General features: G+C 39.6%; 1 protein-coding gene and 1 pseudogene across 10 annotated transcripts in view; both read left to right on the top strand.

The window, feature by feature from the left end:
• Positions 1–23135, top strand: part of Slc8a1 (solute carrier family 8 member A1) — a 354337-nt gene that overhangs the window by 92650 nt on the left and 238552 nt on the right. The window lies entirely within an intron of this gene.
• LOC127195172 (NADH dehydrogenase [ubiquinone] 1 alpha subcomplex subunit 5-like) lies at positions 1678–1994 on the top strand (annotated as a pseudogene).

Raw genomic sequence — 23135 nt, forward strand, 5'->3', positions numbered from 1 at the left:
GTCATAGAAGCTCAGTCAATGCTGAAGTCAAAGCCAATGCCGAGTGCTCTTAACTTTCAGTGGGGAACTCTGCCTAATGTTAACAGCTAATGAAAAGATAAATTATGAAGGCACTGCTGTCATTTGCGGTTGGTAGAGGATACCCACACACGGGAAGCACCGCTGATGGCTATGCTCTGATGATGCCAGTTTAGTGGAAATAATTATAACAAAACACAATTTGGTCTTCCAAGATCTATTATTAGCTTAACTGTTCTGGGGAATGTGAAGGTTAATTAATTAATGTAGATACAAATCAAATTTAATTACTTAGTTATGGCCCAATAATAATACCATTTTGGGAGATAATTTAAGAGATTATGATTATTTATTGTTAGATATATAGAATGCTGAGCTGAGGAAACTAAATAGGTTGGAATATTTATATAACATGTAGCTTAGCAAATCATTTTATAGGTACTTTCTAGCCACAGTATAGTATATTACATTATGAGTTAATGTGGTTTAATTTAGACAATAATTATATTTATAGGTATGGTGTATGACTTTATTAATTATAAGGAATGGTCAAGGCATCTGAATAAATATCTGGCAATGGTCAATTTTTACATACATGAGAATTAGAAAACACATAAGCATTTAATGTTACATAAGTTGTTTATTATTATATTAATATTTTTACTACTACTACCACCACCACTACCACGCATCAGGAAAGATAAACACTTGGCTTTTAGCTATTCATATTGCCGCTATTCTTACCTTGTTGTGTGGCAAAGCATGAAATAAACATGTAGGTGCATGAGACGCTGATCGATTTTGGGACTCAAAACAAAAAGTGACACCGTATGAAATAAAGCAGCTAAAGCAAAGTTATCAAGAAAATCTGATGTGATCAGAAGACCCAGGTGTGTGTGCCAGCAAATTGGAAATGACAAAATAAAAATAATAATAATAATAATACAGCAATTATCATTTCACAAGAAGAGCAGTTAGTATGCATGGCTTTGCATCTGGCACTTCTGAACTTACTTTATAGCAGAATAATTTTATCGGCCAGTTTTAGGCCATTGAAGGACTGGGCCAATTTATATGGGAATACATTTCTCCTAGGCCATTTGCTAATGTAAGAAATTTGGATGGAGTGATTTGGGCACTTCAGTGACTTTCTGCATTAGTGGGGTACCCTGTCTGACTGGAATAGTTACCCTTTTTAGAGCCAACGTAAGCCTAAATTATAGCAATGCTGCTTTGAATATGTATGGTTCGTGCAATTATAAAAAATAAGACTTGATCAGAGGCAAAATATTTATAAATTATAATTTCATATTGTTAAGAGCTTAAGTTGATCATGTGCAAAGGATTTCTTTACCATGTAGCCAAATTGCTGTACTTGCTGGTTTAATCTCATTTCCCCTGGTCTAACTAGAATCTGAGGTTATGATACAGTTATATAAAAAATTACCATGGCAAATGAAGACAGTCTCATAGCTTAGACACAGCGCAGTGTTAAAACCGTGAGCTCCTTCTGAGTCGTCACCCAAGGCCTTTCCGTAGGAGCCTTGTGTTCTCTACGAACTTCACAGTTTTTATACATTTATCATTATAATGTGCCAACACATATGCAACACTAAGGATGAAAAATGGAAAGTCAAAACGAGTCAACGCAGAGCTGTCATGGCAGGTTTGCTGAGGAAGGCTACTGGCCTGGTGGGACTGGCTGTGAGCGACACTGCACATTAGAGACTAACAGTACTGTATACGGAGAACGCTGGTCTCTGGGAGCACTTCCCTAAGTGTGCCTCCTATAGAAAGTCCACAGAACAGAGAAGCTGGACATGGTCAGCGCAGGACCAGATGTTAAAAAAAGTAGGAGACTCGCTTCAGGGTGATGAAGTAGAAACGGTGACTCTTCAGGCTGAAAATGACAAAGTCTGGCAAGAAAAAATGGCCAGCTGCTGGTGGAAGAGCCTCCTGCAGACCAGTGTCTCTGATGGTTGGTGTGAACTAAACTTGCAATTAAATTTTCTGTGGGGGAAAAATGAGTAAAAACAATCTAAAGTACTAAGAAACGATAGATTCAGACTTTGAACCCTTTTGAACCAAATCTAGGGTTTGGCTTAAACTCCACTCTGTGGATTTTTATAGCTTCTAATGAAAGTCTGCATGCTTTCTAGTAAAATGTCCTCAATAGCTTGCTTAGTTGTTTTATGAGGTAGCCTTGGTTTTGGTGCAATGTCTGGTTTTACCCACTTTGATTTATTGTTTATTTTATTATGTTATGACATAGGGTTGACTTGTAGCTCAGGCTGGCTTTATTTGGTTAGGTAGCCAAGGCTGGCTTCGAACTCCTGATCTTCCTGACTCCCCACACCACGTGCTTGAATTAAGGCTGTGTACCACCACAACAAGATAGGACTGGCTTTGGTTGACTTTAATCTGGTAGCCACTTACCCATTTCTTCTCCCATTCGCTGAACCACTCTTAATCCATTTTCTCAGAATGACCAGTGGGTTGCCACCAGTTTGTAAAACTTGAGCAGATTGCACACAGAATTCTAACATGGGAGGAGTCTATTCTATTATTGCTTTTCTTTTCTAAATACACTGGTAAGCTAGAGGAGAAAACTTAACGCGTGGCTGCCCTTAATCCTTTATGACTGGAACAACACAGAGGGTGCAGCCCGTGGGTAGAAGGTTTGCTGTCATTTTGCTGCTCTGTCCTTATTAGCTGAGAAGAAGCCACGGGAACTGTAAATGTTTTCTCTTGCAATATCCTTCACTGGGTTGTGCTGTGTTATGGCTCCTACAGTCTGATCATTGGGGACTTAGGTTTGAGGTAAGAAGACTGTTTGTGTGGTACAAGGTCTTATGTTGTCTTGTAGTAGCGCAAGTGGCTCTGGCCCAGGTGGCATGAGAGAAAAAAACGAAAGAGAAGCCAGCTGAGTGTGATGTCAGCTGTTTAGAACTGCTGTGGGATAAGCCAGCTTTGGGGACCCAGGGAAAGACGCTGCCTACTGGCTTCCCATGGTGCCTTAAGGAGAAACAGAGAACGACCTCGGGAGAGAGACAAGCCATAAACAACAAGGATAGAATTACAGGAAAGCTCCTTTGCTTCCTGTCCTGGCTGGACACACAGCCTATGTAGCACCCATCTCTTTGCCAAAGGTTCAGCTAGCCCCAAGGTCCTTTCTCTCCACAGGCCTATACAGCTGACTTACTATGGACCAGGGCTAAGTAAATGGTGCCCTTTCATTTCCAGCATCCCTCCTAAGCGTTCAGGGCTCTAGATGACATTTTCTTTCCCTCGTACAGTGTCTCCGTTGGGTCAAATGTGGCAGTGGGAATTATGTTCTGTCATGACAGTTGGAGATATGGAGGCGAGAGACAAAGACCAGCCAAAAGCAGAATGTAGGTCCCTTGCTTTTCAGATGTCACAACGATTTCAGTATAGTGGTAATTCAAATATCAGTGAAGTAGGTGAGACTATTTTCCACATAGAATTTTCTGGCTTTCCTTTTTTCTTTCTTTTCCTTTTCTCTTTTTTCTTTACTTTCCTCTCCTTTCCCTCCTTCCCTTCCTCCTTGATATCCTTCCCCCTCTTTCTTTCTTCTTCTTTCTTTCCTTGCTTTGCACAAGCGACCTGAGATCTGAGAGGTTCTCTCCTAAACGCTTGAAATGAAAGTCTCTCTGTGTGTCTCTGTCTCTCTCTTTCTCTGTCTGTCTCTCTGCCTCTGTCTTTCTCTCTCATGTGTATGTGTGTGTGTGTGTGTGTGTGTGTGTGTGTGTGTGTGTGTGTATTTCACCTGTGAATATGTGTTTAGATATTGCTGTCAAGTCCCTCTCCATCTTATTTTTTGGGAGGACAGTATCTTATTGAATCCAGATCTCACTATTTTCATTATACTGACTGGTCATCTAAACCTGGGGACCCCCTTGTCTCTGTACTCTTCAGTGCTGGAGTTATAGGTGTACACCACTATAGCTAACATTTTAGGTGAGTGCTAGGAAACCCAAGTCACGTCTTCATACTTGCATAGTAGCCACTTTAAAAGCTAAGCCTTTTACCCAGCCCACAACCAGTATTTGTAAAGTATTACATTTCAGGATCGAAGATGGACTTGGGAACATCCCCAGATTTGTCTCTGTGTTTTCTCTCTCCTAACTTTGTGACTTTCACTAAGTTACTTATGTTCAGATTCAGTTTTTTTTTTTCATGTGTAAAAGAGGATGGTGTTAGGTGGTTGAGATACTAGTGAGGGGAGAAAAAAGAAGTGGTAAGTGGTGATAATAGAGGGGAGTGGTTATGGGCAATAACAGGTTGGTATGTGCTTGTGGTGGTGATGCTTGTGGTATGATGGGGGTTGTGACTATTGCAATGGTTTGGGATGTGTTGATGGAGGTGGAAGTTGTAGATATGGGCTGAGGTAGACATAGTGTTAATGAAGATAGTGATGGTAGCGAGTGGCAGCGGTGGAGGTAAAGGTGGTGATGGCGCAGACTTGGTCATAGAGGATGTACTGTGATGCTACTTGTGATTTTGCATATTTGATTGATGGTAGTAGAAATGGCCACACTGAGTGTGGTACCGAGGTATTGGAGACAGTTGTGCTAGGAGTGATAGACAAGGTTAAAGTGGTGGTGATGGTGACAGTGCTCTGGACTACTGAGGACGAAGCATCATACCACTAGAATTTTCACAATTGTGTTAAGCAGGTGCTCTCGCTACACTTTTCATATAAAGAAGAAATTGAGATGAGTGTCCAACTTTTCTTTACTTCTTGTATCCAGTAGGAAGTAGCTCTAGTTAATGTCCATCTGGAGAACTGCCTGGCCCCAAGGCCTACATTGTCTTTAGGGGCTTTTGGACCCACATCTAAACCTACTTGAGGCTGTGCTACCTTATCCCTGACTGCAACAGCTGCCTGCCTAAGCAGCTCAGAAGTAAGAAACAGAAGTGACCGTGAATCGTCTATGGAACCCTTGAACATAGACCAAGCACACTGCACAGCCACACTCCCAATCTCCATTAGCCTAGAAGAACAGTAATGGACTGAATTTAAGAAGCAAGCGGATACAAAGCAGATAGTTCCTCCATGCACCTGCCCTGGCCAATTAATGTCTATTCTTCCCTTTGTCCCTTTGTCACAGTATTCATTCCACCTTGCTCCCAGTTTTCACAGGGAAACTTCATTAGGAGTTTTATTTTATTTTATTTTATTTATTTTTAACATTCCTTCCTCTGGCCCTGGAAGCATTTGACTTCCTTATATGGCTAAATACTGAATGTAGCTTTTCTCCATACTTAAAATAGTATTTCTTTCCTTTCTTTTTATCATTATCAATCTATGTAAATTAATGACTTCAGAGAATTAATATAGACGATACTTGTTATCTTGTGTTGCTGGTGTTAAATAAAAAGCAATGCTAGCCTGCATGTAATTAACAGTAAGAAATTATAGGTAGAAAGCTTTCCTATGTTAGGTGACCCTCATGATGTTTTTTCTGATGCAAACTATAATTCCAAATTCTACAGAAAATGCAGTTTGAAAGGTTTTTAAAGTGTATTTTATTTTATTTTGGTTTGTTTTTTTTTTTTTTTTTTTTTTTTTTAGATACCGGCTTATGATGCAGCCCAGACTGGCCTTAAATACATGATCTTCCTCCCTCCCCCAGCCTCTTGAGTGCTGGAACGCAATCATGCGCTGTCACAACTGGCGTAGATATGCTGTGTAAATGCCAAATTTCAAGTCACTTTGCTTTTAATTACATTCTCTCTAGGGGACAAGAACAAGAAAAAAATTACCTAAAATCAAATGATGAGCCAATGACATCTTCCATGTATTTTCTTCCATTTATATGTGTCTGTAAAAGTATTTTTGGATGAAATAGCTTTATTTTCTTTTATGTTTTAAATTTCCAGTCAAATTACTAGTCTATTAGGAGTAAGTCCATTGGCAGTATTCCTGAATAGAATTAACTATAAAAAAGAAACATACAATGGTTCTCCTTCAACAAAAATATGTATTTCTTATGCACACAGATTTTTATTTAGAAAGAAAAAGAATGAAGACAAACTTATGTCATAATTACATATAGATTAGTTTATAGGGAACAATTAAACAAAACGAAGTCCCAACATGACAAGGATAATTACGGTCTTACACATCAGTCATTAAATGAACTATTCACTTTAATGTATATAACCACATATCTGGTATCTGTGTATCTGGAGTGAAGAGATGAGAGGAGGGACAGGAGGGACAAGGAGAGAAGGGGGAGATGAGAAAAGAAGGGAGAAGAGGGAGGATAAAAGAGAGATGGAAGATTAGGAGACAGTGTAATTAAGGAAATAAGAGAAATGGGACGTGGGGGCAGACAGACTGAGAGACAGAGACAAAGAGTATACAGCCCTGATTAGATTCCAGCTATTATTAAAATGAAATGAAACCTGGAATTAGTTCAGATTCCTGCTCAGACAAACAGCAGACAGTATGAGAATAAGGAAATAGAGATGCAACTCACTGTTGATTTACTAAAAATAGCATTTGGTGGAATCCAATAGGGCTAGGACACTATTACTTCATGCCTTATGTTAACATGTTGTATAATCTCCTAGACTGTGTCAAAATGCTGCAGAGTTGACCAAGGCATAGTCTCTTCCACAGAGGGACCCCGTGTCTAAGAGAGGAAGTAAACAGCGTCCAACCACAGCACAGTCGTGTGGGCATGCAGTCATCCCTGACGCCCCAGCTGTTCCTTCCTCAGCACGTCTGTCTCTCTCAGTGCCTGTAGATAAGGCTTTTGCCTTGGTGTTTAGGCTGAGAGCCAGTGGCGATGAGCTGTCCACTTCTGCCACCTGGGCCCTTGATGTGACTGCTCTTCCTTGGATGAGAACCATACACTACCACTCTCTTGCTGCCTCCATCCCAGATGGCCCCTTCACTATTTGGCTGCCCTCTCTGATAGAGAGACAAGAAGAGCAGCGATTGGTCACGTCCAAATCTGACTCATGTCTCACAGCGTAATGAACTGAGGGAAACAGGAGCTGAAGAAGTGTCTGTCCTCTAACATTGCTTCCTAAACCTGTCTGCTACCAGAGAAAGCAGAGATGGTTTCCCTCTCAGCCTCTTCTATAAATGGTATCATTTTGCCAAGCAGAAACAAATGAAGCCATGTTATAAGGGTTCGCTAAGCAGCAACATTGTGTCTTCAGGGTCTCAGGCACAGGTTAGCTTAGCATCTCTGGATACTGTGATATAATACTGAAAGAAAGAGCCCAAACAGACCATGAAGGAAAGACAGACGGTCAGAGGCAGAGGTTCTGTTGAGCTGTAAGTGTTGAAAGAGGACATCCATGTGCATGAGTTCTTGTATAGCTAGGCTAGAAGGATATTAATATGATGTATTGATTAATATATTTATAATACATATGTCCATAAATGTAAGGAACAATAAAATAATAATACGATGAGTGTAAAGACTAGGTGCTTACCAAGAGATGTATAGAGCCAAGATATTGTGTAGAAAATAGTAGTCTGAGTAATTGAAATGAACTCTGTAAGCTTGGGTACTCTCAAGGAGAGAATTTTCTTATTAGTCGCTGTAAACTACAATTCCTTTCCTGAAGCTTTTTACTTCGTGAATAACCAGTGAAACCCTCAAAGTGAGGTTGTATCTTTGTACGATAGTTATGTTTTCCCAGCCTACTGAATTTTATGGGTCTATTCTGTATTTGTGTCTAGATATATCGATAGCCACACACATGCACCTACCATATACATATGTAGTCCTACAAGTTATAGGTGGGCTTGTTTTAATTTTGTTGTCTATAGAGTTGAAGATATGAATCCCTATTTCAAATAGTACATGCATCCAGTACCTGCTGTATAGTACATAATACTAGTTTTAATCATTGTCTTTATCTCTTTCCGAAACGGTTGTTTATGGAGGAATAATCTCCAGGCAGAGAGATTGTATTGTACAACCATCATTCATGCACATTAAATGTATTTTTTAAAAAGACTATCGGCAATTAGGCAAATGATGTTTCTCTTTTGATTTTCCTCTTCTTAAAAAAAAAAAAACCAACAGTTTTGGATTTAGTGGATTGTGTATGCTTGCACATACGTGTATGTATAAGTGTGCAAGTGTATGCATCTGTGTGTGTGTGTGTGTGTGTGTGTGTGTGTGTGTGTTCATGTGAGTGCATTTGAATGTGTTTATGTTCACGGTAGAGGTGCTTGAGTTGTCCATTGGCCTAGCGAAAATGATAACTACAGAGACAGGTCAAACGTGCAACAAGATGCTGCTCCCAGAGTGAGACCCTGCAGTGAACTCACCACTTTGATAAAGGAAGTAAGTAAAGCAAGATGGATGTCATGAGCAGACCAGGGAACTCAGGCCAGTTGAAAGCTTGAATGAAGGCGAGGACAGAGATGAGCCTAGGCTGGTTACAAGGGCTCTAAGTCTCCCTTTCATATTCACACCAACCCTTTGAGGAATTACCAGATCTATTTCAGGCCAGGATAGTGTTACAGTGGATAATATCTAGTGGGACCTCAACAGGTGGCTCTCGAATAGAGAGCAGAGGAAGACGGAGGCAACAAAGACTTTTATACAAAGGAATTATGTAGGCTCAAAGAATTAAATAGTCACCCAAAATGGCACAGGCGAGACTTGGTGCTGCCTACCAGTGGCGTTGGCAACGGCCGTAAATCTGCAGCATGCCCCCAGATGCTAACATCTATCCAAGTTTGCCTTCATTCCCCACTGGCTCTGATTCTTGCAACTTCCTATGTTTCAATCTATCAGCACATTCAGGAAAACAAAGCAAAAACAAAATGTTAACTTCTAACCGGCGGCTTGTTTTGTACCTAATTAGAAGCTTTAAAACTAAGATATTCTTCCCTGCAGCTTAAAACTGAGTGAAATGAAAAGAAAAAGATGACAAAAGCAAAGGATGACAAATCATAATTATCATGAGTGTTATGAGACTTCAATAACCATAGGCCCAAATAATGCATGTGTGTGTGTGTGTGTGTGTGTGTGTGTGTGTGTGTGTGTGTGTGTTTGTGTATGCAGAATTTGATACGTGTGTTTTGCCTAGCTCTTTAGTGAGGAGCGGGGATTGAACTTTGTTCTTTGTGCTTGCATGACATACATTTTTGCTTGCATGACATACATTTTACCAACTGGCTTATCTCCTCAGCCTCCAATTTTTTCTTTCCTTTCACCTTTTAATTTTTGTCCATGGTGGTCCTAGGATTACTCTTTCAGAAAACAAATAGTGAAATTCTCTTGGCATTTTGAAAAGTATGTCTCAAAATCTGATTTGATCTGCCTGAAAAAAAAAATCTGTTTTTTTTTTTTTTTTTTTTTTCACATTTGTGGTCATCTGGGATTTTTGCAACCTGCTACATCAATCATTCCCCTGAAGAAGTCCCTAGGTAATCCTGATTCTGCCAGAGAGATGAAATAAGTAAAGCAGTCTTCCTGCAGAAAGCTCTGCGTGTTAACTCTAAGTCAGTATAATAGCTGCTTCTTTAATATACTGGTGTGGTAACTTCAGTGAACACATTTTCTTTAATTCTAAAGAAATTCAAAGTCAGCTTCCATATCTAATGATAGTAAATATGTGTCTGGAAGGGAAATAAAATCCCCTTACGATGGAGCCTGTTTTTCTGGAAGGGAAATAAAATCATCACCTTACGATGGAGCCTGTTTTTCTGGAAGGGAAATAAAATCCCCTTACGATGGAGCCTGTTTTGACTTATGTTTCAAACAAACACATTGCTAGAAACATTTCTTGTGCTTTAAAATACTGTGTTAAAGCCATTGCACATACCTGTAACCTCGGCACTCAGGGAGCAAGTAATCTGAGATTTGAGGACATAGTGGTCTGTATAGAAAGGTCCAGAACAGCCTGGGCTCCAGAATAAGACCCTGGCTTGAAATACTGCTCTCCCACCCATTAAATTCTTCATCAATCGGACCCCAGTTCTGCCCGAGGAACCAACGCAACTTTATTCCAGTCTGAACTCATAGTGCTTCCTAGGCTGACTTTCCCACTGTCCTTTCTCTCATTTGCTATGGAACTCTGCCATGTGGAAGACAGCAAGAGTCAAGCCAGGAAGGCTCCTCATCAGATAATCATCAGAAGATACACAAATGTCCATAAGTTAAAACATTTTTAAAGTTTTGTTTTATTGACACCACAGTAGCTTTGCCTAGTAAGGGAATCGTTAAGTGTTGTTTGTTTGTTTGTTTGTTTGTTTTAATTTGGATATTTTCCTTCATGAGAAAATTCAGTGTTTAAGGAGAAGCTAGATATTTCTTGTGACTTTTCTCCCTACTAAGAGGCTCATAAGTAAAATTTAAAATTAAAATATTTTAAATGAATATAAAATGAGTAAATATTTAAAAATCAAAAATTTAAATAAGCAAACAGGATGGCATATAGAAGTAAATAAATGTTTTGTGGTCAGAAGTTGTCCAACCCAATTGGCTCTTCAAACCAGTCGTTGATGGTTGGTTTGCTACTAACTGTACCGGCAGCTCAGGCAAGTCATCCTCTCCACTAGTAGCTCAGTTTTCCTACAGTAAAATAAAGGCATTAAGCAGTGTATGCATCACCTATTATCTATGGGTCTTCTTCCTTCTCAATATCGCTATCGAGAGAGAGAGACAGAGAGAGAGAGAGAGAGAGAGAGAGAGAGAGAGAAAGAGGAATGTGGAGAGAGAGAGAGAGAGAATATAATACTGGATAAAAATATAGCCAATATGAGGAAATTTGACTTGTAATTTTAATATTTAAATTATTCTTTATCTTAGTGCTCTTTACATGCTTAACTTACAAAAACAAACCATTAAAGAGTAAAACAAGAGACTCTTAAATCCACCTTTCTTAGTTAATTTCAGTAAGTATGTAATTGAAAAATTATCTGTGAACTTGCCTGATATGTTCAGTAAATTTTTCCAAAATCCTTTTCAATATTTCATATATATTAGTATTCCTGCTTGTGTGTTTAATGTGCCTATATGTTTCTAAGTTGGATCCCCTTGAAAAGTACAAGGGCCACTATCAATAGTTATGTAACTACAATAATAAGGTGGTATGCACAGTCACTCTACTGCTGGCTGCCTTAGAAAGGTAGAAACGGCCGGGTGGTGGCGGCTCATGCCTTTAATCCCAGCACTCGGGAGGCAGAGGCAGGCGGATCTCTGTGTGTTCGAGGCCAGCCTGGTCTACAAAGTGAGTCCAGGACAGCCAAGGCTACACAGAGAAATCCTGTCTCGAACAAACAAAACAGAAAGGTAGAAACGCCTTTCAGTGGAGAAATCTATAATACAGGACCACCAGTTGTGAGAAATCGGAGACATTCTATTTGAGGTTTCTTTCTGTCAGCTTTCCCCACCCACATCCTATTTTTGTTAAGTGAACCTACTGAGAAATATCTTACTAGAAATTGGTTGTAAACATGTCTCCTGGAATAAAGATGGATATCGAAGTTTAATCAGAGGGAAAAAAATGGATGAGTGATTCATTATGTCTAAACCACAGCTCCAATGGTTTGCTAGCGAAGCCATGTAGCAGCTTTCTTTCCTTATTTCCCCCACATGGATGAAAGCAATTGATTTTTTTTTTCTCCTTTATGTCTTCAGCCAAGCAGTGGTGTTGTCAGTTAAGCAGGTCTATAAGATTATAAGGGGTTGCCTCTGTAGCAATAGTTACATAGGCAACTCTGCTTTTGTTCTTTGAAAAATGGAAGTCTGGAAGCTTCTTACAGTGCTAAAAGACAGTTACTCAGCAACATATATTAGACCCCTTGACCTTGCCCTATCTCATTTGACTGTTACTCCTGGCTTTGCAAATCCTGAGAAGTGTGTTTCTAAACTACTGTGCCTCTAAGCCATTGATTCTCAACCTTCCTAGTGCTGCAACCCTTTAATATAGTTCCTCCTGTTGTGACCTCCAACCACAAAATTATTTTGTTACTAATTTATAACTCTAATTTTGCTACATTTATGAATCATAATGTAAATATTTTTTTTGATCCAGAGGTTTGTCAAAGGGGTTGTGACCCACAGGTTGAGAACCACTGCTCTTAAGCCTTATGTATGTGTTCAAGAGATATTCTTTGTGTCCTGTCCTTAGATGCATTTACAAGTGTCTCCATAATCCAGTCAATGCTTTGGGTGTCTAGGTGTCATAAATCTGAGTGTATCCTCTCTAGTATTACTACTCACTACTCTAGTATTGCTCAATAATTACTTCCAGTTAATTATTAAAAATAGTCATCTCTATAGTCTCTGTTTAATATTGTTTGTTGGGGTTGAGTAAAAGAACATTATTTATCTTTAGACATAAGCCAACCCAATTTAAATGAAGTTAGTTGTCTCCTTTTCATAGTGCATATATTAACTCATTACCAACACATAAAAAAAAATCATGATTATCTATTAGCTTGCAAAGATCAGAGAAATATCATAAAATTCCCCAAGAAGGAATAGACCTTCAAGAAACTAAAATATAATAATTATTTTAAGTATAAACTCATGAGTGGAACAAAAAGTAATTGAGACATTAAATGTTTTAATTAACTCAATGGTTCTTAGTCATAGGTCAGTTAAGACATAAATAGTGTACAATTTAGCACAAGGAAGGGACAATCTAACCATGGAAGCACATATTTTGAATCAGTAAATCCGAGCCTCTCCTTAAGTAAAACACCTGAACATGTCTACTGACCACAGTATTAATGTTACAGGGTAGCACATGTGTGGGTTTCAAGGTGTGAGGCAGACATCAGACCTGCCATCCCACTAACCCTGTTTTTAAAGTCTCCTGAGGGAACTGATGCATGGATGCAGGTGATTCTACATGCCCAGTATCTAGACAATTCTATATCTAGATCATCAATAACTCTCAGAGTTTTGATCTCAGAGTTGTTAGAAAACAGGTTATCATTTTCCAATAAAGATGACACTTATGAAGCAGCAAAGACTACAGTTCAAGTCATCAGTAATTCTGTAATCACTCTGCTTTGTAAGATACTTGAGTGGCATAAGCAATATTTTACACCAGAGAAATTATGCAACTATTTGTCTGCTTGTGAATTGTTTATATTCTTAAGGTGTCATTTATATCTTAGATTATTTCTATTGCATACTCTTGTGAATTTTTTTCAATTGATGTAAAATATGGTGCGCAGGAAATGGGTGTCCTTAGCATTTACAGGTAAAGCCAACCTATATTGTTCCACTTGTGTGAGCCATATCACACCTGCAAGTGACTGACTAGCTTATAAGCAAGACTAAGTGACATATCTTCCAAGTATACCCTTGATATGTCTATCTATTTATCCATGGATTTAGAAATATAAATCTCTGCTTCCTGAACAAAAAGAAACTTGAACGAAACTTCTTGACACATTATTACCCCTTTGAGTTTCTGCTTAAACAACCTTGGTTTGTATCCTGATATGCAATGATGTTATTATGGAAAATAGGGCCTCGAGCAAGCTACAAAATATTTGTGTTTTCACTGTGATTCCGATGAGGCTCAGATGAGAGGAAATAAACAAATATTTAATATAAAGTAGACCAGGACTAGTGACTTTTGATACTCCCTGGCTTTCCTTTAATAAGAAAGAAGGACTAAAGGATGGCAAGATGGCTCAGTGGGTAAAGGTGCTTGTTGTAAGGACTGATGACCTGAGTTCCATCCCTGGAAACCATTGACAATGGAAGGAAAGAACTGTTGTTCTCTAAATCCAAGCACTCAGAGGTAAATTCAAGGCTATAATGAGCTTTGGGCTAGTTTAGGCTATACAGCAAGTTTAAGACCAGCCTAGACTCTATGAGACCCTGACTCAAAGAAAAAAGAAGTAAAAGAGAAAGAGAGAAAACAAGACAAGAGAGAAGAGAACACATGGAGAGGAGAGGAGAGGAGAGGAATCCAAAACAGCCTAAATAGGATCTTCCTACTGTGCTTTTTTTTTTTAAGGTTAAATTCTTATTTTTTTGAATTTTATTTTCTTAATTTATTCATATTACATCTCAATTGTTATCCCATCCTTTGTATCCTCTCATTCCTCCCTCCCTCCCATTTTCCCACTACTCCCCTCCCCTATGACTGAGGGGGACCTCCTCCCCCTGTATATGCTCATAGGGTATCAAGTCTCTTCTTGGTAGGCTGCTATCCTTCCTCTGAGTGCCACCAGGTCTCTGCATACTAGCCCAAGGGGCATGTCCCATGAAAGTCTTCACTAACCAGGAAACTGGGACAGAGTGGAGGACATCCTACTGGGACTCTAGATGAGAGAATCATGGGAGAATGGCAAAGTTGAAGGATCCAGAGGATCCTAGAAACCTACAAGAAGAACATTATGATAGGCAGATTTGGGCCCAGGGGTCCCGCTCAAACTATGGCACCAGCCAAGGACAATGCAGGCTGTAAACTTCAAACCCCTACACAGATCTAGCCAATAGACAGGCCATTCTACTGTGTTTTTTTTTAATAGTGAGCATCCAGGGTTCTCTCCATTATTCCTGGTGGATGTTATCATCATAATTCTCTGAATTCTTGGCATGTGCCTTTCTGGTATGTGCTTTTGCAATTCTTGAAGCTCTGGTTTTGTCCATGGAATATCAGCCACTAAACTGAGCAGGAATCCTACTGAAATCAATAAAATTGCCTGTGCTGTGTATGATCAATGGAAGCAGTAATGAAGAAGCATATGTTAGCAAGGAAGCTGTCTAAACCTCCTTGCCCTTAAGTAGGGCATCTTTCCTGTGGTCTAGTATCTGCTTCCACTGAGTGTAAACACTCTCTCCAAGGTGTGTTAAGTTGATGCCTAAGACTGTTATAATCATCATGAATAGTTATTATTATCATTACCTTTTAATAAAGTCTGTTATATTTCATATGATTTTAAATGTATGATTTCAAAGGAGGTTAATAGTCTTCTAGGTAAAACAGACTTTGTATTCTCAGTATTAGAATTCAACATATGTGAAAACTGAGTATATATGGACAGTTTAGTTAAGATACCATCAGAATCAGAAACTGCCCCATCAATAGGGTTATAAACATTTACAGACAGAGTTTATGGTTGTATGGGATTGATATGTTCTTAGAAGGTACAAAGCAACCTGTGCAGTACAAACAGTATTAGCTGGGCTGAACATTCTGGAATCAGACCACATGCTTCTGACTTCAGCTCAAATATTTACTTTCAAGGTGATATTGGGATAGCCACTTTTGCTTTCGATTGTGCAGTATAGATCTGTGTTAAAAGCATCCATCGAAAGAAGGAAGCTCTTTAAGCAGAACTCTATCTGAATGGTACTCTTGTTGCATGCCTACAACTTAGGTGACGAGGTTCTCTTGTTAATCTTTCATTTTGACATTATGTTTAGGTTTCTTTTTTTTTTTTTTAACTATTCTTTATATAGAAATAAATAGTGCTACAGTGCACATCTTTTGAGAAACAAAGCATAGTCTGTATCTTAGGTTACTTCTTCATGCTAAAGTTTTAAATTAGGATAAACAGCCCTGAAAAACATACACATAATAAGGCTTTTAATAGTATTCAAGATGCTGTTTTAAAAGAGTCTGCACCCATTTCCTGATGTCTGTTTACAATTACATATATGTGTGTGTGTATGTGCATGTGTGTGTGTGTGTGTGTGTGTGTGTGTGTGTGTGCTAATATTTAGTGGGTGTGTTTTAGGTGTAATATACCTCCTGATATTTATATATATATATATATATATATATATATATATATATATATATATGTAATCGATTGAGAATTTTACACATTTAAAACTCATCCTCTAATTCTTTCCCCTCCCAACATTATGGGCTCATTTTCCAACCCACTGAATGACTATGGCGTTGTTCAATATGTCATGGATGGCGAGCCTCTACTGGAGCATGCACGACCTCTCAGAGGCTGTATGTCTGAGGAAATTTTTCTTTCTCCACCCCCACCAGCCAACAGCTCCTCAGTACAGGGAGCATGAGACCCTTTCTCCTACCATGCTGCAATTTTGCCCAGCCCCATATCTTCAAATAAATACCTGCAAAACTTTTTTCTGCCCTGCAATAATCATATACACCAAGTAAACTGATAATTGTTCAATAGTTGTTCATCATGCAGAAATGCACACCAAGTACAATAACATTCTGTGTCACTAATGCTGCTTTCATCTGCAACACATCAAGTTGGAAAAGTTTGATGGTATTTCTACAAGTCAGCATAATTTATTGTTCTGATGATGTGGAATTTTCATTACCTCATGGTAATAATAATAACCCAACCAGTCACCCGTTTAATTTATAATTTATAGCTATAGTAAAAAGAAGCAAGCACCCTCTTTCTTGCCCTGTGATTTACTGAGATGTTGAAGCAGAAAGTTCTTTTCAAATAGGAAGTCATAGAACTTTGAGATGATGTCCCCAGGCTTTAGGGAATCACTCTTAAAAAGCACCACCTAGGAACTAACAGAGGATGAGCTGGGTGTCTTTAGATCTTTGGCTGTGGGCGAGGTTTCTTTCCAGGCTTTCTTCCTGTGCAGATCTTCAGTAACAGTCACTCAGCTGTGAGTGGAGGAGTGCCCTGGCTTCCCCTAAGGCTCCACCATACCGATTTTATCAGCCAGTTTGGGAAGACATTCCGTTCCTCTAGCTTTGCAGCATTCCTTCTGCACTCAGCCCTCACCACAGACTGTGTGTCCTTATTCTTTCTAACCCTCACCTGCCATGATGGAAGTGTAGCTGGGTATTTACACTGTCACTACTCACTGATAAGGTTTAAATACCCCCATCTCGCACCTCTGTATTGAATGTTCTATTTAAGTTACGTAGAGTACTTTCTAGCATCTTTAAAAGTAATTGGCCTTCGTGAAGAACTTTGTAAAGTCCACCTCATTCCAAGAAAAGAGATGTTTCTGATTCGACTGTTATAAGGAGGTAATTTTTGAGGTAATGCATGATATTTAAACTGGAGTCTTTGTATCTAGGTATATGTTGTGAAGATAGCTGCCAACAAATAAGTCCCTTGTAACAGAATTTACCTATCAGTGGTAAATGCTTAAAAACTCAATGTTACAAAATGAGAATACAGTGATGGAAGGCATCACATAAAATTACGGAAAATGGAGATTGTAATAGTCTTCTAGGGCTTAGCTAATAGGTTTTCTAAAGCCCTATTAATAATTTTCAAGGAAATATATGGAAATTTCCAAAGGATGTCAGATGAAGACTAGTCACTTGACAGAATCACTTACTCATCAAAAATGTTTTGTTGAATAACATAGGGAAGAAGAAAAAAGAGAGTGAGAAAGAGAGAGAAAGAAAAAAGGGAGGGTAGAGAAAGGGGAAGGAGAAAGGGAGGGATGAAAATGGAAGGAGAGAGGGAGCAAAAGATGCAATTCAAAGAGCAAAGAGAGCACTCATAACCCTATAATTATAAATATTTACACGATAGATATTTATTTATTAATTCATTAAATATATTCATTTAATTATAAAATAAATATGAGCACTGGATTTCACCGAAGTCAGTGAAGACTGAAGTAGTTGAAGAACGGCCTCGCTGCTCTTTCTGTTGTGATGTTTCTGCAAGGCAAACTTGCCCAGACCATCCATAATCCATCGCACTGTTGCAGCAGAGCAATGTCAGAAAACGAAGCTTCCTTGTCTTTCTTGGGAACTGAAAGAAACACTGGAGCATGTGATCTCACAAGAATCCCAATTTGTAGATCACACTTGGAGAGGGGACAGCTGTTAAATCATGAGTCACCCAACCTTGGAAAACCCAACACTTAAAGATATGAAAGCATTCACGCACTTTTCTCCAGAAATCTTTATTTATGGCATGCCTTGGCTTTGATCCACTATGCCCTCCGTGTTTACTTTCATTTTCCTCACAGAAATTGTTTTACCAAGTGCAGACACGCAGCCTATCTTAACTTCAGGCCACTGTTCTGTTTTTTTGCATCTTCTCTGTCGAGTAACAAGAAGGAGATTCATTTGTGCTCTGAAATTGGCGTTCTGTCCAGGCATTGGAGTATTTCTTTGGGGAATTGGAGAGCACTTTTTTCTCCATTTGACTTATGAGGACCACTTAATTTACATCATTGACTCCAACTCTCATTTGAAATGAGATACATCCTGTGGGGCTGGGGCGAGTGCTGTGGGTTGCTTAGCGAGTCGGTAAATTACAGAATTTTTGCAAGATTATAAACCCACTTTTGGAAACAGTGTTTGACAAAGAGATAATCGCTGTTGCCCATAAACTTTCTTTGGTGTTGAAGAGAGAAAATTCGTCTTGGTCAATTGTTTGGATGTTCAGCAACAAAAGATTGGCTGTGACACCCGCTCTTCAGCATCCATTTGAGCTGCAGTGTGGCCCTTTCTATGGACAGTCTGCCTAGCTGTTCAAGAACTAGCTCTCTGGATAATTATGCATTTTGAGCACAGAAGCAGGGTACTGCACCAGCTGAGACAGCCGATGAAATGCAGGATGTACTGCTGTAAATCAGAGTCGCTGTCCTTGCGGTCCACGTTCCATTTCCTAATGGAAGGCAGTCACAGAGGTCTCCTGGGGGCTGGGCTGTGATTCATTGACGTCTTGCCATGCTTCCTGCTTTAGCATCCCCAACATGCACAAACTCTTAGAGCTTTATAAGTGTAAATATAAATATCACAGAAGTCTATAAATGTAATAGTAATAGTTGTTGCATAAAATTACATATTAAAATGTTACATTTTATGTGAGGTGGGGAGTGGAGGAAGCTGGTTCTTTTCTTCACCTTATGTGTTCCACTGCCCTCTGGTCCCCAGGGACTGAACTGAGGTCATCAGGGTTGGTAACAGTGCGCACCTTTACCCTGTATATTATCTCTCTAGCCCCCAAATCACATATTTTAGTGTATTCTTTGGAAATCAACATATCTATTGTAAACTTTTAACTATTTTAAAGGTAAAAGTAAAACTGAGGCAGCTGAAGAGGAATAATACTAAATAATACATACAGATGATCTTAGTATTTACAAGTGAGAAGAAAAATACTTGCCAAACCAGGGATGGCCAGAGACCACTGGTCAAATATGTATAGGGAAAGGCTTTTCCTTCACATGACTGATGCATCAGAAAACTGTATGAATTCACCAATTTACTTTATCTTGGTAGCCTCAGGTTAATATCCTCCTTCTAGTGGCAATGGCTCTACAAATCCATGATAATTTTAAATGTATGAAAGTTGTCTTTTAAAATTTCAAAATGACATATAAGTACCACGCATGAATTGATTCCACCACTGGAGCAAGCTATTAGGATGAGACCTGATAGGCTGTGTTCATATGGTGGGGGAGGAAGTCCCCTTCTGTCTCAGGTCTAGCGGAGGGGAATAGGGTGAAAGAGAGAGGGAGGGAGAATAGGAAGATACAAGTGAGGGGATAACCATCAAGATGTAGTCTGGATAAATTATTTTTAAAGTAAAAATAAAAAACAGGAAAAAAGTTAAATAAAATTTCAAAATGAAATAGTCCCACCTAATACTGAGAAACAGGAGGTTCTGCTTGCTTCCTTCAGAGCACAGATGGCACAGTCAGGAGTTTATTTTTGCTGCATTACTGTGTTGTCATGCTCAGTCCTTCGGAAACAATGCTATTATTGTTCGTTATTAGTTACACATTTGTTTTGGATGCCAGAGTGCTTTCTATGAATAAATCCTGCACCATTTGGATCTCACACAATCATAACTGTCTTACTATTGTGAAGCTAGGGTTGAATTTCAGGTTGATGGTATATGAAGCAAGGAAAGACAAAGGCAAATATATGGGAAAGGTCTCCCTCTGACCTACTGAGAAGACTGGAATGAGGGATGGGTGGTCCGTGACAGGGCTCATGTAGAGAGAGTAGGGACAGAGATCTAAGAGATCTCTCCATGGCCAGTGGTAACTTTCTAAATATAGAAAGTGGTAGCTAAAAGGTTAGGACGACGGCTCCTCCTGCCTGAGATAAATAAGCTCTCAAAGGCAGTCCCTAAGAACACTTTCTGAGCTATTTATACTGTGGGTCTGCTAACCAGGGAGAAAGAGTGTTTCCCATTTGAATAATCAAGAGTTTACTTTCTTCTCAATCCTTGGGTTTAATGGGACAATGGTTGCTTTGCAAAATGTTTGCTTCTGAATAAAGGGACTTGGTGTATTGCTTGATGCTTTCAGCTCACCTTATTTTTAATGTTTCCTATTCGCCAATTCCAATTTAAATCTGCATTTAAGTCCCAACCTGGTTTTATGTGATACTAGTTGATATGCTCTGTGCTTGGAACCTGCGTTTGTACTTGTGAGTGTCATTTACGGGAGACACAGATGCCTAATTAGCGGAGAACTTCATGGCTTTAATTTTGTTAATTTTAGTTCTGGAGCAGAAAGTCACAAAGGAAAATCTAATGGCCCAACTGTGGTAGTAGCTAATAGAAAATGCTTTCATGTGAGAGAAGGACAGTTTTCTAAGTGCAGAGTTAAAGTGTGAGTGATGGTGAAAGTAGCTGCATGATGACTTCAGAGCTGTACTACTGAAGGCTGCCCCTCCCACTTCCTCTGTGGCGAAAGAATGAATATAAGCTCTTTGTATGATATGGCGCAGAAGTCTCTTTGGCACTGAGGGAAAAATAAGGGAAAAAAGAAAAAGAAAGAAACCAACAGCAGTCATGTGTGGTGGCGCACGCCTTTGATCCCAGCACTCAGGAGACAGAAGCAGGTGGATCTTGGTGAGTTCGAGGCCAGCCTGGTCTACAAAGCGAGTCCAGGGCAGCCAAGGCTACACACAGAGACTCTGTCTTGGAAAAGAAAGAGAAAAAAAGAAACCAACAGCAGCCATAAACTTTAAAAAGAAAACATGGCTGTTGATCTGGGTTATAACAGCAATTGAAGGTAATCAGAGGTTCCTTAGTACCTAGTTTTAACAAATGAAACCCAAAGTTGTCCCTTGAAAGTAGAAAGGAGAGATATAGCACAGTGTGCAGATATATGTCTTACTCTGCAGCCATACAATTAGTGATTACTGAGTTCCGAATTTAAACATTTGACTTGTAAACTCAACAAAGATCAGATAAAAACATTCACTCAACTTAATGAATTAAACATCCCCACAACCACACACACACACACACACACACACACACACACACATACACAGAGACATATATATTCAGTTAGCAAGTCATTATAGCAAAGGTAAATAGAATCTGCTTTGGCTCTGAGGAGTATTTCTTTCACTATAAGAAGTATAGGGGGAAAGCGGGAGGGAGGGAGGAATGGGAGGATACAAGGGATGGGATAACAATTGAGATGTAATATAAATAAATTAATAAAAGAAAAAACAATTAAAAAAAAAAAGAAGTAAGCCGGGGCATGGTGGCGCACACCTTTAATCCCAGCACTCGGGAGGCAGAGGCAGGCGGATCACTGTGAGTTCGAGGCCAGCCAAGTCTACAAAGTGAGTCCAGGATGGCCAAGGCTACACAGAGAAAACCTGTCTCGTAAAACCAAAAAAACCCAAAAAAACAAAAAAACAAAAAAAGAAGTATATATGAAGAACTCAAAAAGGTTTCGTTCAATTTCACTAGCTCCTTCAAAACCGTTTTCTTCTTTTCCTTTCTCTGCAAAAACAGTTTTGCATATCGCAAAGTGCAGAAAAGGTTAAACTTAGTTTGGGAGAAGAAATGTATGACCAGCTTAATACAAAGATTTATGACTAAAAAGTGTCATGGGAGAAAAACGCAGCACATAGAGATTTGGACCTTGCAAGTCCTAGGTAACGTTCCAGTAGTCCAGGCAGGGAAAAGATGCTCTGGGCGACACACACAGCATTTACAAGAACAGGCAGGAGGACTTACAGCAGGCTTGAAGGATGGTGCGGACAGAGCTTCACTTAAGAATATGGTGCAAAAAAATCCACGGCATTTAGGAGGTAACAGAAAGTACAGCCATTCCCCAGAGAAGCTCTTCACACACGGTAGCCAAAAGAGTGTCAGTGCCATTAAAGTTTAGCCATTAGATGTGTCTAATGCCTTCTTCCGTAAGACACTTTCCTCATCTGGACAACAGTGACAGCTGTGTCACTGCTATGCTTAGCTCCCAGATCATTGTTGCAATGTGATGGACCTTTGTTTTGTAAACTGCGAAAACACCGTGCAAGCACCAGGCATGGGTATCTGCCTAGACCAGAAACCACCAAGACCACCTTGCTCTCTTCAGCCATGTCCTTCGGGCGTGGGCATCCCCGCTGTGTTCACTGCTCCCTGTCCATTTCCTGCCTCTCTTTCTTACAGAGAGAATTGGCATGCAGAACCTGGCTGCCCATGCCATTTGGCAGACAAAGTCCTTAGAAGGCAGATGCTCTCTTTCTGACATCACTACCCAGATCTCTCTCTAGCAGGAGCCTGCCCCTGCCCCCACCTCTGCAGGCTCTTCCCTCCCACTTTGTTCTTACTCCCAGGGAGGCAGTTGAGTCACCCCAGCTTGCCAGCAGGGACACCCTCTCACTTCCTCCTTCTCTGCTGGCCTCTCCTCTCATTTCCTTTCCATATGAACCATGAAAGCTTTACAAATGGCTCTGCCTTGGGCCAAAAGAAAATGAAAGATTGCAAAGAAAGAATCTGGTGGGTGCATAGCTTTGACTTAAGGTGGGTTTTGCCTTTGTGAACCGCTCAGTCCAGTTGGACACACACATCTCTCTTTTATTTCCCATATATGCCTCTTTCTCAATTTCTCCACCTTCATCTTTTATTACTAGGATCTACCTCCAGCTTCTAAGCTTGTTCTTAAAGTGAAGGGAACCATTTGCTAAATGTGGCTCAGTGTAACCTCTTATGATCTAGATGATTACCCAGCTGAGGAAGCTGTGGAAAATCAGTTCATTATGTCAGTGACAACGAAAAACAACTTCCTAATTTTTCGTCCATCAATCCCCTCTGGCCAAATGTCCCTGAGTTTTAAAAAGGGAGAGTATTTACTTAATATTCGTGTTTCCCACAGCGTAGCATTTTTGGAAACACAATATAACATCCCCAGGGAGCATTTAGATAGTTTTTCAGATGGTGAGAGTTAGATTAA

This window comes from Acomys russatus, chromosome 1, assembly GCF_903995435.1.
Source record: "Acomys russatus chromosome 1, mAcoRus1.1, whole genome shotgun sequence".
Classification (NCBI taxonomy): Eukaryota; Metazoa; Chordata; class Mammalia; order Rodentia; family Muridae; genus Acomys; species Acomys russatus.